This window comes from Centruroides vittatus, unplaced genomic scaffold, assembly GCF_030686945.1.
Source record: "Centruroides vittatus isolate TY-2023 unplaced genomic scaffold, ASM3068694v2 contig_2433, whole genome shotgun sequence".
NCBI lineage: Eukaryota > Metazoa > Arthropoda > Arachnida > Scorpiones > Buthidae > Centruroides > Centruroides vittatus.
Window position 1 is genome coordinate 237862 of NW_027121533.1, and position 13916 is coordinate 251777.

The 13916-nt window shown below is 30.7% G+C and overlaps 1 protein-coding gene across 3 annotated transcripts in view; it reads left to right on the forward strand.

Annotated features, from left to right (window-relative positions):
* The window catches only part of Sulf1 (Extracellular sulfatase Sulf1), a 107989-nt gene that overhangs the window by 13435 nt on the left and 80638 nt on the right, over positions 1-13916 (forward strand). For 2 of the 3 annotated variants that reach the window (XM_067265750.1, XM_067265749.1), the window contains exon 1: positions 7239-7468. The exons of the other annotated variant lie outside the window; for it this stretch is intronic. The gene's annotated coding sequence lies outside the window, so the exon portion shown is untranslated. Of the gene's footprint in view, positions 1-7238; positions 7469-13916 lie in introns of those variants that run through there. 3 annotated transcript variants of the gene reach the window in all.

The window sequence follows — 13916 nt, forward strand, 5'->3', positions numbered from 1 at the left end:
AAAAACACGTGCATATTCGAATGCAACGTTGTGTCAAAATTTCAAAGGAATCGGTAGGAACAAACAAACGTTGTATTTTATTTATATAGATAGGTAGAAAATGATCTGCTTAGGTCCATTCTCACAGAAAAGCATAATGCCTCACAGAAAAGCAAACTTAGGTCGTCTGAAGTTAGCGCCATCTGTTGGACATAAAAGCCTTAATCCATATATAAATATATTTTTGAAAGGGGGAAATGGTGATCTTTACATATGCCACAAACCTTCGCGGGAATGTATTAAACAACTTCCCAAAGTTTCATGGCAATCGGATAAATGGTGTGGTAATGCATGAAGGACAAACACACACACACACACACACACAGACATACATTCGTTTTTATATATATAGATAACGAGTGGAATCGTCATTAAGTTCAACCCTTTGGAGATATACGCGACCTCCTTTATTTCCCCATCCACTCGATCTTTAATCACCAAAATTTAATAGCACCAATTCCCCTAATACACACTTTCCTGCAAAATTTCAGAAAATGTCGATAAAAAGCATAGGAGTTGTTAAGCTTCAAAGAGGGTGAAGAAAATCGTGCCTCTCTCACATACTAACACCCATACATACAGGAAAAAAACCGAATTTTTTTCATTTCTCGACGTTTCGAGGTCCCCCGAGTCCAAAAATGTAAAAATCCGGGGGGAGGTCATTTTTTGTCCGATCGCCGTACTGTTCTTTTCCTCTGTTTTATATAACAGCACGGAAAGTAATACAGTAATTTTAAGTTGTTTATAATGTATTGATAAATACATAAATAAACATTTTTCTTCTCGTAATGCGAACACAAACTGTGTACTCATTTTTTTTAATAAAATACTGACACGGCACACTAACTTGATAAAACTCCATAGAACGAACACATTGTGAAAGACTTGACAATGTGTTCGTTCAATGCAAGCGACTGATTAAATGAAATACTGCTTTCTTCCCTGTCTCTTACGGAAACAATATAATTAAGATTTGTTCAAGTTCTTCAAGTTAAATAGAGAGTTAGAAATTCTCTATTTAAGAACGGTAAAAAGAGATAGCAGTCGTTTAGAAGTGGGGGGAATAAAATAAAACTTAGTTACGTTGCCATAGCAAAGCTAAATTTACTGTAAGAGTCATTGTAAAATAAAAGGAGTTAAAAGCCCTTTATCTTTCTGCACACCCTTTCTTTTTCCACAAAGGTAATTCGTCAGTGTTCGAAGAAACACCGAGTACTTAGAAAAGGTGTCTCTTGGGAGCGATGAATGTCGATCTTCCGTGGGAGCCAATTCTCACCACTTAGATTCCCCGAAAGGAGTAATGCCTGACCCCTTTTTAGAAGCTTGCCGGCCCCTTTGTAAAAGATGATCGGTTCTCGAAAAAAGAAGATCTCCAAGGTTCGACGATTAATCGTAGACAAAAGTCTCGATGGAGATTCGATTGAGTCGGAGAAATGTGGATTCACTCTGAGATCGTCAATCTCAGATGATCTTTGATGGCACGAAGATTGGTGAAATATTTAGCACCATGTCCTCGAGGATGGTATTTTTAAAGGTTTTTGAACACAAATCGACATTCCGATTATTCGAATCCCTCTTCCAATTCTCGCGATTAGTCGCTTATCTGTTGATAGGGCTCGAATTCGGATCATCTCTTTCTATTCGATATTATAATTTTATTTTTAAGTGTTTTTCATTACCGTGTACGAGGTTAATTGCCCCAATACAGAAAATATGTTTACTTAGACGTTCGAAAGGACGTCACAGTGCTAAAAGGCTTTAAATGGCCCTCTTTCCGACTTTAGTGTCATAAAACACTCGGTTCAATTTACGGTTGTTGGAAAGGTCGAAATTATTCATTCTTTTTCTAAGAAAGAAAGGTATTATACTGTATAATAAAATTATATTAATATTCTAAGTGATAGTTCGAACCTAACACATTTAAGTATTTAATTATTTTCAAAAAAGTAAAATAATCAATTATCTAAAATTAAGAATGTTTTATTATTACTTTTATTTTTCTTCGGCCAATTCTGCTTGCCCACCCCTGTATCGGTCCCCGAAAACACCACTGAACATTGGTAGTTGTTCGCTGGTTCGCACCACGTCAACGGGCTCTGAATTTGTAATTTCTAAGTTTAATGTAAACCAAAACACAAATCCTGGTTATCGTTCTGGGTGAAAATGAATAAATAAAACTAAATATTTGAAAATGGTATTTATTTCACCATTGTGTAATAAATGAGGGTTGAGATAAGAAGAGAATTCTTCCGGAGACAAAAAAATCAAATATAGTAAACTATACATTTAATTACGGCTTATCTTGGATATTCAATATGTAGATTACGCAGACAATTTTTTTAAAACATTGGCATAATGTAGCCTTATTTATATATACATCACGGGCTCGGCCAGGTTCACAATGGTGACGGTGAAGGACAGGATTCTGCATATCCAGGACTGAACCTGCCTACACTGTCCATTAATAATTCTTCTAAGAATTTTTTTAAAAATATTCTCACAAAGATCGAACTCAAAATAGAAGCTTTCTTGTTATAAATATTAATAAAATTAAAATTAGAATTACCTGATTAAATTTTTAGATTGCTTCTAAAACTCTGTGTAAAAAATTATTTTTAAATATTTATTTTATACTAGTGTTCAAATTAATATGATTTTTATGTTTAACTATTAAATAATATTCTAAAAATTTTCTTTATGTAATATTTTAATATCTTCCTTTTTAATTTGACAGTTATATGTCTGATCATACAGGTGATTACAATAGCAATCACCTGTGTTTTAATCTAAAGCAGTCTAATTATCTCTTGACACAATGATGCAGCCGTGTTCTCTCTCTAAAACTGCAAGAAACTGAATTACTACTATACAGTAAATACAGTGGCGTGCCGTCATTGGAAGCGATGGAAGTGCTGCTTCCACCTTCCAATGACCTTCCCTTGTATTTTATAAAATACTAGCTGACCCGGCCACGCGTTGTTGTGGCTCAAAATGTATCTATCATAAATGTGTAACACTTCCCCCGTAGGGGGAATTTAAAAAAATCCCTTTTTAGTATATATTCTTTTGACGTCACCTATTAAAACGCAATTAAAAACGCAAAAAACCGCATGTAAAATAGTATAAATAGAAGCCGAGTTCTTCACGGTAAGCCTTAATCCCGTCCATCTCCCCCCGTAGGGAGAATTTCGACATGTATATTATATAAAAACACGTGCATATTCGAATGCAACGTTGTGTCAAAATTTCAAAGGAATCGGTAGGAACAAACAAACGTTGTATTTTATTTATATAGATAGGTAGAAAATGATCTGCTTAGGTCCATTCTCACAGAAAAGCATAATGCCTCACAGAAAAGCAAACTTAGGTCGTCTGAAGTTAGCGCCATCTGTTGGACATAAAAGCCTTAATCCATATATAAATATATTTTTGAAAGGGGGAAATGGTGATCTTCACATATGCCACAAACCTTCGCGGGAATGTATTAAACAACTTCCCAAAGTTTCATGGCAATCGGATAAATGGTGTGGTAATGCATGAAGGACAAACACACACACACACACACACAGACAGACATACATTCGTTTTTATATATATAGATATATAGATTATAGAATAGTTGTGTTTATCATTAGTATTTTGGAATTATAAAAAATGATTTATTTGTAAATTAAAAAAAAACTGTTAAAATATTAGTCAAATCAAGGTTTCTATAATTTCTAATATACAGGACGTACCAAAAGCCGGTTAACCATCGTAAAAACTAAACTACTCTCTTATTCAAATACAAACTTTACAAAAATTGTTCTAAAAGTAATTCTGTAAAAAATTTGTATTGTGTAATTTGTAATAGAAAAAAAACACATTGTTCTATATTCACAGACACAAATGTAGTGAAATAAAAGACGATTAACTGGGTTTTGGATCACAATGCAAATAAATAAATAGTGAAATAATTGTTAAAATATTCTTATTTAATGATTTTGTATTGATATTATTTTTAAATCAAAATTTTAATCGATTTCTTCGATCAAAGTTTCAATCATAATAGAGTTTATAAGAATTTTTCTGTTTCTTACGTCACAGTTCAGTGATTTTTCATAATTGCTTCGAATCTGAACTTAATCACGCTGACTAACTCTTTTACTTATAAGAGGCATGTGTAATAGGAAAAATTAAAGTCAGTCACGCAAAACATCGTGCATCGATGATTCACAAAACAAATCTAAATTCGTATCCACTATTTTAGCATTGGAATGGATTGATGGAGAAATTCAATGCAAAACATGAGCAATCTACTAAAACGTGTGCCTCTTTTTAAGAGACTGGCCCTATTTAAGCGTTACACACATGAAGAGAACTCGGAAAATTATATATAGCCAGCCCATTGGTAAGGTGAGATCCCACAACCAGTGTTCTGTAGTTTTATCTACTCGAATATCCGCTATTTTATCCAAAGTGTGTTCTGATATTCATCCTTTGAAAGTATTTCAGCCACCAGACATATCAATATACTGAAAGAAGAACAGAAGTACTAATCTTTAATTCAAATAATAAATAAGAACTTATTGAACCGCTGATCACATTCGAGCTCGTTCTTTCATAATTACAACACCTATTTTTATACTTTTTGTACAGTAATTAAGATAGTATCTGTTCGTACGCACAAGTATAATACTTTATAATAACGTGATCATAAGTCATTAAGCTGCAATTTGAAAAAATTGTATACCTATAAATTCCCATCCGTTCGCCAGTCTGTCTTTCCTTAATCTCGAGAACGGAGTTAGATGAAAGACGAGACCAAATATGGAAACCTTACGTGTAGAAGATCCTGATTAACTATATACGAACTTCCGATAAAAACCGGAAGTCACGTTATTTCAATTCAAAAATTTTCCCCCGAAAAGTGTTAAGATAGATGACCAGCACGACTCTATTGTTAAAGGAAAAGTAAGATGTACGGGGCAAGAAACTACTAATTTGAGGAGGAGTTTTAAATTAAATAAAGTAAAAATTGCAGCCCGGTATTGTGACGATGTCACAATAAATAATTGCTCGTTTCAATTATAGGAATAGTGCCGATGTCAATATTGTATAGACCTGTGACCTCTTTCGTAGCAAAAGTATGTTGCAAATTGATTTATTGTGTAGTACATGTTATTATACATAATCATATAATAACTTTTCATTTATTTCTAGTTAATTTAATTTTATAACATATTTACTTCACTATAAATAGATTAGCAACATACTTTTAAGAGTGTAATGAATTTCCGGTTCAAACTTTTTATATGTTAATTATCTTTGAATACGATTTTGACTTAAGTATAGAGTTATGTTACATTGATTAAAAATAAACTTACTTGAAGTCAGATGAAGAAAGGCATCTAACCACACACTCGATAAACAGCAGATATAGTAGTCATTAACAAATTCATTTGACAAAAGCGATGTTGAGGCCGAAGTTTTAAACGCAAAAACGTGTACGTCGGACGTTTGGCGCCGCTTTCCTGCAAGCCTAGAAGTTTGACAATGGCGTTTGGAAAGTCAGTGGAATCATGTTCGACATTCCAAACGCCATTGTCAAACTTCTAGGCTTGCAGGAAAGCGGCGCTGAACGTCCGAGTCGTACAGTACACGTTTTCGCGTTTAAAACTTCGGCCTCAACATCGCTAAAGTTTAACAAATGTCGGATTGTATAATAGAAAATTGTAGAGATTTCACAATTTTGAAGTACTAAACAATATTAGCACAAACGTGACAAAGATTTCGATATTTCTAACATTTGTTTAATAATTCATAAAGTATTTTAAATGTTTCTGCCCTGTGGACACTAAGAGAACCTCTTTTTAGCAAACCCATTATGGACTCGACTGAGCCCATAATGGAGCAGCCGGAAGGTGAGAGACGGGACCCGATATATCCGAACGGATCAGACTGAAAAATTTCTGGGGTTTTTCTACCCCGAGTTCCCCAGATCAAGGCTTCCACTTTTCACAATGTCAAACCGGGACAAGAGGCGACGGAAGCACCCCTCGCCTATCCGACACATAAATTTCACGCAACACAAGATTCGATAATTAAGACGAGAAAACAATACGCACGCATAAAGAAAAGTTAGCCACTAACCGACTCAAAGCACGTGGTGTGCTGCTTTGCTCTTATTTGACAGATTTGGAAATCCGTAGGGTTCATTGGAATAGGAAAGGGGAACTGACAGAAGTGCAGCCGCCACGCTGGAGCTGGACGTCAAAGTCCAACCACCTTTCTTGGCTTGGGGTGCTTCTGAAAGTTGCTCTTCTGTATCTCCAATTAATTTACATAATTTTTGCTACCTTTCCTCTAACCGGGATAAAATTACAAACTCGGACATCACCCTGAAACCGGAACGTCTGGCAAGCTACACAGAGCGGTAGGCTGCCACCAATTACATTCAAATGCCACAGAGCGGTTAAGCTCAGCCATCAAATAATACAAATAATATCCAGTGAACAAGGAAGAACCGCACCTCCTTATAACAGACTTCATGTAAAAGCACAGAAGAACATAACACGTCCATCTTTATGATAATTTCTCTAATTAATCTAAACCAGGGGTATCAAACTTAAAAAGGCAACAAAGGGCCAGTCAAATACATGTATATCAGAGGCGATCTTAGAAGCCTTGGGCCACCATTTTGCGAGTCCTGATCTAAATCAAGAAGTAAATTCATTACACTTGTAACGTAAGATAACCTTTCACTTAAAATTTCGACGTTGACATCGATAAGATCGGCATAATTTACGAAATAATTCACTATTTTGGAATCTTATCGAAGGAAATAAGTCTAGGGCATGTTTTCCTGCCACCTGCGAAAATGATCGTCCAAAATTCGACTTCAAAAGTGACGTAAAGCAGCTTTGAAGTACCATTTTTTCCATGGCGACTTTAGTCGTGCTAACAGAAAACACGGCAAAAACTAGAGATTTTTTCCAGTTAATTATTGTCGTAGACACTACACGTCGTTATAAAACAATTTACGTTTAAAACTATTCATTACCGGTTTGTTTTATCCCCATTGGTATCATTAAATCACTTCGTCTGGCCGCCGTAGCGTACGTAATACGTCATTTTGACGTCACTTCTCCGATTTTATAACGATTAACTCTAAAACATGACATCAAAATGACGTATGGAAACAAACAATCGTCTGTTTTATAGTTCGGTCGTAAGGCGCTTTGGCGCGCCGATCGCCTCCGACCCACGATCGGAAATGAATGGTTGAAGGCATCAAACTCTTTCGAATTCGAATCGTCGCCAGACGAGACAATAACTTTTGTCGGCTTTGAATCGGCAGACGTAATCAGTTTAATTCGTTTTATTTCCTCTCCGATCCCAGACTACGTCCGATCGTCCGTTTCTGCATCCATTTCTCCATAAAGTGCGGGTAAGAAACATTTATTTATTTATTTTTTATCATGAAAAAGTAAGATTAAAATTAAGAAAATGTCGCCAATTTTTTTATTATGTATTGTGTTTGACAATAGGACTTGTAAGGTAAACAGTTTAGTAAGCGGGAGAAAATTTTCCTCCTTCGTAAATTATCTTTAATAATTCGCATAAAAATTTAATAAAATCTACTTTTGTGCCAGTTTTATATTATAAATAAATAAATTTTGGCAAAAGTTACTTTGGCTTTTAGTTATTTGTATGTGCATTCTGTACATATGTAAATAAATGACCTAAAAGTAATTTGTGCCCTTATAATGTAGTGTTTAATTAATTTAAAAAGATAAGATGTGAACTCTGAGGGTATCCCATCCCCGAATTTTAAATTCTATATGAGCCATGTGAATGGAACTGTATATGTATGTGCCAGATGTTTGCCTTCAAACGTTGGTTTTTACCATGCACTGGTATGCTGTCTATTCTACACGCGCCACAGTATAGTTGTGCACTTTGGTGCTGGCTATCATTTGCACCTTACTTCCCATATACATAGTTTTACTTCCAATATTTATAGTTTTTCCCATATATATAGTTTTAGGGAATGTGGGGGCTTGCCCCCACATTTCCTAAAACTATATGATGTTGAGTACTCCACAAATGGTCGATGTGGCTAGTCGCTTTTCCTAGTCTTGGCTGGTGATGCGCTTCTGTTGGAAGGCGGCTGCAGGTAAATATGGTAGTGTTATAGGACTGTTGAGTCGTCTTAAATTTCAGTTAATTCACTTCCACTGCAGCTGCCTTCCAACCTACAAATTTTGTAAATTCTGCCATTACTTCTCTCATTCAGAGAGCGCTCCTCTTACCATCCACCCAGACTTCTGATTGCTTGCAGTCTGGCTGATTTCGATGGACTGTATCTTGCAAAGGGTCGTATGTAGTTGTGTGGTTCCTGAATGAGACTGTTGGAACTTTTCAGAGCTGTAGACAATACTCATAGGAGCAAAAAAGTCAAAGGAGCCACTTTGACTGTTTTTATTATGGTCTACGGCTCTGGTAAGGTCTTAACCATCTCATTTAGAGGTGTAATTGTACCATTTAAAAGCATAATACATCTTATATAATATAAAATTAATTATTAAATATGATATTCAATCATTTGATGCATTAAACATACTTTCCACATTTTTTTTTTTTTTGATTATTTTTCCATTCAATTAGTGTTAAGTAGTAAAAAATTTGAGTTTATACTCGTTTTTCTTATTTCTTGTGCAAAATATGCTCATTGGTTTCTGTTCAGATTAACTTCTATCACTGATAATGTAAAGCGTTTGGGTTAATTTTCCTTTAAATACCAGAAATGGGGCGCTAAGTAATGTTCCCATTTTGGTGTCCAAGCATTGACTTTGGATTGTCATCTTAATAAAATATAAAATTCAGATTCTTTAAATTTTTAATCTGCAAAATATTTATAATTAAAATGATTGTTGTAAACTGTAGAGAGCTCTCTTAAGATGACAAGTCCAAAAACTTTTGTTCTGGATATTATAAAATCCATCTTGAGAAATGAAGCAATAATAAATATATCTATTCCAATAACCTTAAACAGCTTTGCAAATTATAGTTAACCACAAACGTTTTCAGTCCCCAAGGACCTTCTTCAGGTGGGATCTGAGTTTAGAACAAAGGGTCACTCTCTCAGGGATCCCACCTGAAGAAGGTCCTTGGGGACTGAAAATGTTTGTGGTTAACTATAATTTGCAAAGCTGTTTTAGGTTATTGGAATAAATATATCTGGATATTATATTTTTAAGCTTTTTACATAAAGAAAATTCTATTTATATGATTCCAATGCAGTAATAAAATTTTTTATTTTGAATACAGTAAAACCATTAAATTATGTTCTGTTGTTATAAAGTTGTGTAATTTGTTCAACTTTTTTTGATTTCTGAACTAACAAGCTATTATAATGGAATTTCCTGTGGTTTTTTGATTTTTCCTATTACAGAACATTTGACAGCATTATCCTTTTTACATAAAATTACATATAAAAGGATAATACAACTAAGATAATTAATCTTAGTTGTATCATCCTTTTATATGTAATAAAAGCACTAAGCTCTAAGGGTCAGCAACTTAATGGTTCATATTCTATAGAAGGTTATGGATAATTTTAATCTTTACAATTTTGATGTTGACTTACTGCATTCACTTTGCTATTACTGACATAATATTTTAGATTGTAATTCCTAATTTAATTCTGTATACAAATTGGTTTTAGTTGAGAGAATTAAAAAGATTGAATGAATAATGATTATTAAAATATTTTTTTGGATAAGAAAGGTGAAGAAATTATAAGAAAAATAAAATTGAGAATTATTTTTTTTTGAAATAAATTCTAGTAAAAATGCATAAAAATAACTATATTTATAAACATTTAAAAGATAAAATATAGAAAAAAGTCTTTGAGCTAAAACACTCAAATTATCACTGATTTCAAGATAACAAATTTTATCTTTTAAATTTTTAGAAATATAATTACTTTTATCCATTTTAACTAAATAACTGTCCCACTGAATAATTTATTATTAAATTTCAACTGAAAAGTTAAAATATATAATTACTGTTAAAAATAACAATGATACATTAGAATATAAATTAGAATAGAAAAACTTATTTTTCTATTCCAATTTATATTATATTGTAGCATTGGAATCACGTAATTAATAGTTTTTTTTAAAATAGAAAATTAAAATAACCTATAAAGATCTTTCTGCAAAGCTGAGATTCTGAATAAGAAACTGTGCTTGACAGATATATGTAATTTCAATTCTTTTAAGATTTTCTCTCTTAATATAAACACACTTAAAATTCATTTCTTCTGTATTTATATATTTAATCAGCCATGAAAAAGAAAAAAAATTTTTACTGGACACATAACTACAACACTAAAGCAAAATTGATTTTTTTTGTATTTTATATTTAGTTTCAATGTCATAACACAGTTTATAGTGTTTATAACAACAATTATAGTTTCTTTATTATAAGAATTTTATATATTTAAAAGCTGCTGTATTATCTTCTAGGTGATGATTTTTGATTTGATTAGTCTCTGGATGTTCTTTTATGACTCTTTTCCAAGGTCTGCTCTGGAAATTTATTATATCTTCTGTTTTTAACACAATAGTTTATAAATATTGAATTTTGATCAATTAAATGACAATTATACTTTAGTCATTTAATTGACTAAAAGTCATTTTGACGTATGCAACAGTGCTTTTTAATAATCTATCATATAATTTGAGAATTATAAAATAAATAATACTTTATTTGTGTATTTATTAAGTATATAGCTTAATGAAATTTGTAAAGTTAATTAAAATGTTACTACATATTAGTTAATTGACCTGATACTAATATAATTTTATACATTTTTAAAAAATCTGCTAAACTATTATTAGAATAATTAACTTAACTGATAAAATGAAATTTCTGTTAAAATGTAAAGAGCAGAATATCATTAATGGAATAACTTTTCCCATCTTTAATGCTAACTTTCAAGCTTTTTTCTTTTTGATATTTTCTTTACCAAATTGATTACTAGGTTTTGTAAATGATGAAAACTGGCTTCTTCAAATTTTTAAATTTCACATTACAATTACAAACATAACAAAATATTTTTATTTATTATAAAAATTTGACCAAAACACAGTAATAAAAGTTGTTTACTTTGAATACTTTGACATGCATTTAATAGTTTAATGCTTTGTCATCAGATGTTATGTTTCATAATTGAATTTGTCAATATCTTTTATGGAAACTAAATAATATTTTAAATTTACTCACTGTTGAAAATAAGGAATGAGTTATATCACCCTTTAGTATTAACAACAATGATGTATTAAAAAGATTAATAAAAAGATAAAAATTATAATTTCCTTTTTACTATGATGCAAAATATAATTGCAGTATTATTCTAAATAAGTTAAATTTAAAGGAAATGCAAAATTTATTATGATGCATTAAGTTTTCTTGGCAGATTTTCATTCATAAGTTTAAAATAATTTTTTTTTTTATAAATGGCCTTGTTCTATAACTTTTCAGTTTGAATTTCTACTCATCTGAAATGGTTAAAAGTTAGCGATTGTTTGACCTCTAAAAATTAGGTCAAAGTTATTAGGATAGTCATTGGATTTGACACTGTTGTCAAAATTCAATGACTACCTTATTGACAAGTTTACTCCTCAGTGACCTTAACATGTGTAATTTTCTGCTACTTTTGGAGACAAAAATGAAAAATACCTCTTAATCCCAGGTATTTTCTATTTTAGCCCCTCTGATGATGGACTGAGATCTGAAAGTATTGTATGTGGGATTGAGAGAGAGTTTTCATTTTTAGTCTGTGAGAAAACAGAAAAGTGTAAACCTAGCTTATCGGTTTAGTACATTATTTATTACATATTATATACTTACGTGCATATATAAAAGTTATATATAATTAAGGTTATAAGGTTAATTATATATAATTATATATTATGCCTATGTTATTCAGTACATAAATATAAACTTGTATATATACAAAAGGTATGTAACATCAAGTATTCAGTATAACTGTACAGTTGCTCTTTTGACTTTATATATTATTAAAATTGATAGATTTCAAAAGAATTCAGAATATATTTACATATACACTCAAACCTGTTTTTGTGCGATTTTTTATTTGTGCAATTTGTTTTGTGTAATTTTTTGTGTGCGGTATATGAATTTCAATCAAATTGGTATACTGCACAAAAATAATTGCACAAAACACATTGCACATATAAAAAATCGCACAAAAATAGACCGCATAAAAACAGGTTTGACTGTACTTGCAACGAGTAAACATAAATGCACGAATGAATAAAAATCTTTTTAGATATCCAATATTAAACTTTTACTAATATTTTTGAACCTCTTCATCAGGTTTAATATTTAAGAATCTAATAAAGGAATGCTAGTATTTGAATACATTTAAATATACAGCTGTGTTTGAGCTATAAACTAGCTTGAAAATGTTAAAGTTTATTGTTGGATATCTAAAAAAAGTTTGTTTCATTCATTCTTTAAATAATCCAGTTATCGGTTTTCGTTAAACATAAATATATTCTGAAATTATTCAGCTTATCTTACTATATTTGGAAAGATATAATGTTAGCTTTTTTGGATTAAATGAAAAAAAACTGATTTGATATGCAAAATGACATAATTTGAAGTCTGCAGTAAAAACTTACCAAAATCAAATGATAGAAATTTGAGATCACAATGTATTAAAAGAAACTTTCTTTATATTTCATGTTTAATTTGTTAAGTTTAATTAACAATTGAGAATGAAATATTGAACATTATATATTTCATTCAAATTCTTTTATTTTATTACAGAAAATGTAAAAATATTTATATATTTAAATTCTTTACTTCTCTGTTCATGTATACATAAGAAGTAAAGAATTTAAGAGCTTTGACAGTTGACTCTATCTCCTCCTGACCCAGTTTATAATTTCCTGTTAATACCATTTTCCCTAAAAATATGTTTGAATTTATCCTTTAATTTTATTTATTTCTCTTCTTTCAAAAAATTAAAAAAAGAATTTGTCTAAATATTCCTTTATTCTCAAAGTTGCTTGAATATTTGGACAATTAAATTTTCATATTCTTATCTTGTAATCTAAAAATCTGTGTTTAGTAATGCAAAACTGTATTTAAAAATACACTGTTTATTGATCATTTTCACTTACTTTAATAATTTTGAGAATTATTAAATAGAAAATTTGAAGTGAATTTGCTTAATTACTATACATGATGATACACTGTTTATGATGTGTCTAAGAAAGTAATTAAACAAGCAGTAAAATTATTAATAATTTTTAATGTAAATTATGAAAAATTAGTTTTTAAATGGAAATTTAATATACAGATATTATACTGCTATGCTAAAATTAATGTTGATAACTTTGAACTTTAATGCTATTAAGTATAGTTATTTTTTTATATAAATTATAAACTTATCATTATAGAAATAAAGGAAAAAATATAACATAAATATAAAAAAGTGAAGTGCAAAATCTTATCTCATCAGAAGTCAATCTGAATGTATTTATATTACTGTTTGGCATGTAAAAGAAGTAATTTTTAACAAATATAATAGAGAATGCATTTTAATACTATTAAATATATACAGTAGATTGTTTTGTTAATTGAAGTTCATTAATGATTTTTTTCAGAATTAAATATATTTTTGGTTGGAGATAATATTCTGAAAAATATTTAATTCTAAAATAAAAATTTCTGTTGGACTTTTTAAAAACTTAGAGTTAATGAACCTCAGTTTATAACATTGAGTCAATCATAATGAAGAATAGTTTTGTTAATTGTCTTTGTGTGATGGATGATATGCAATTTGTTCAAGTTGT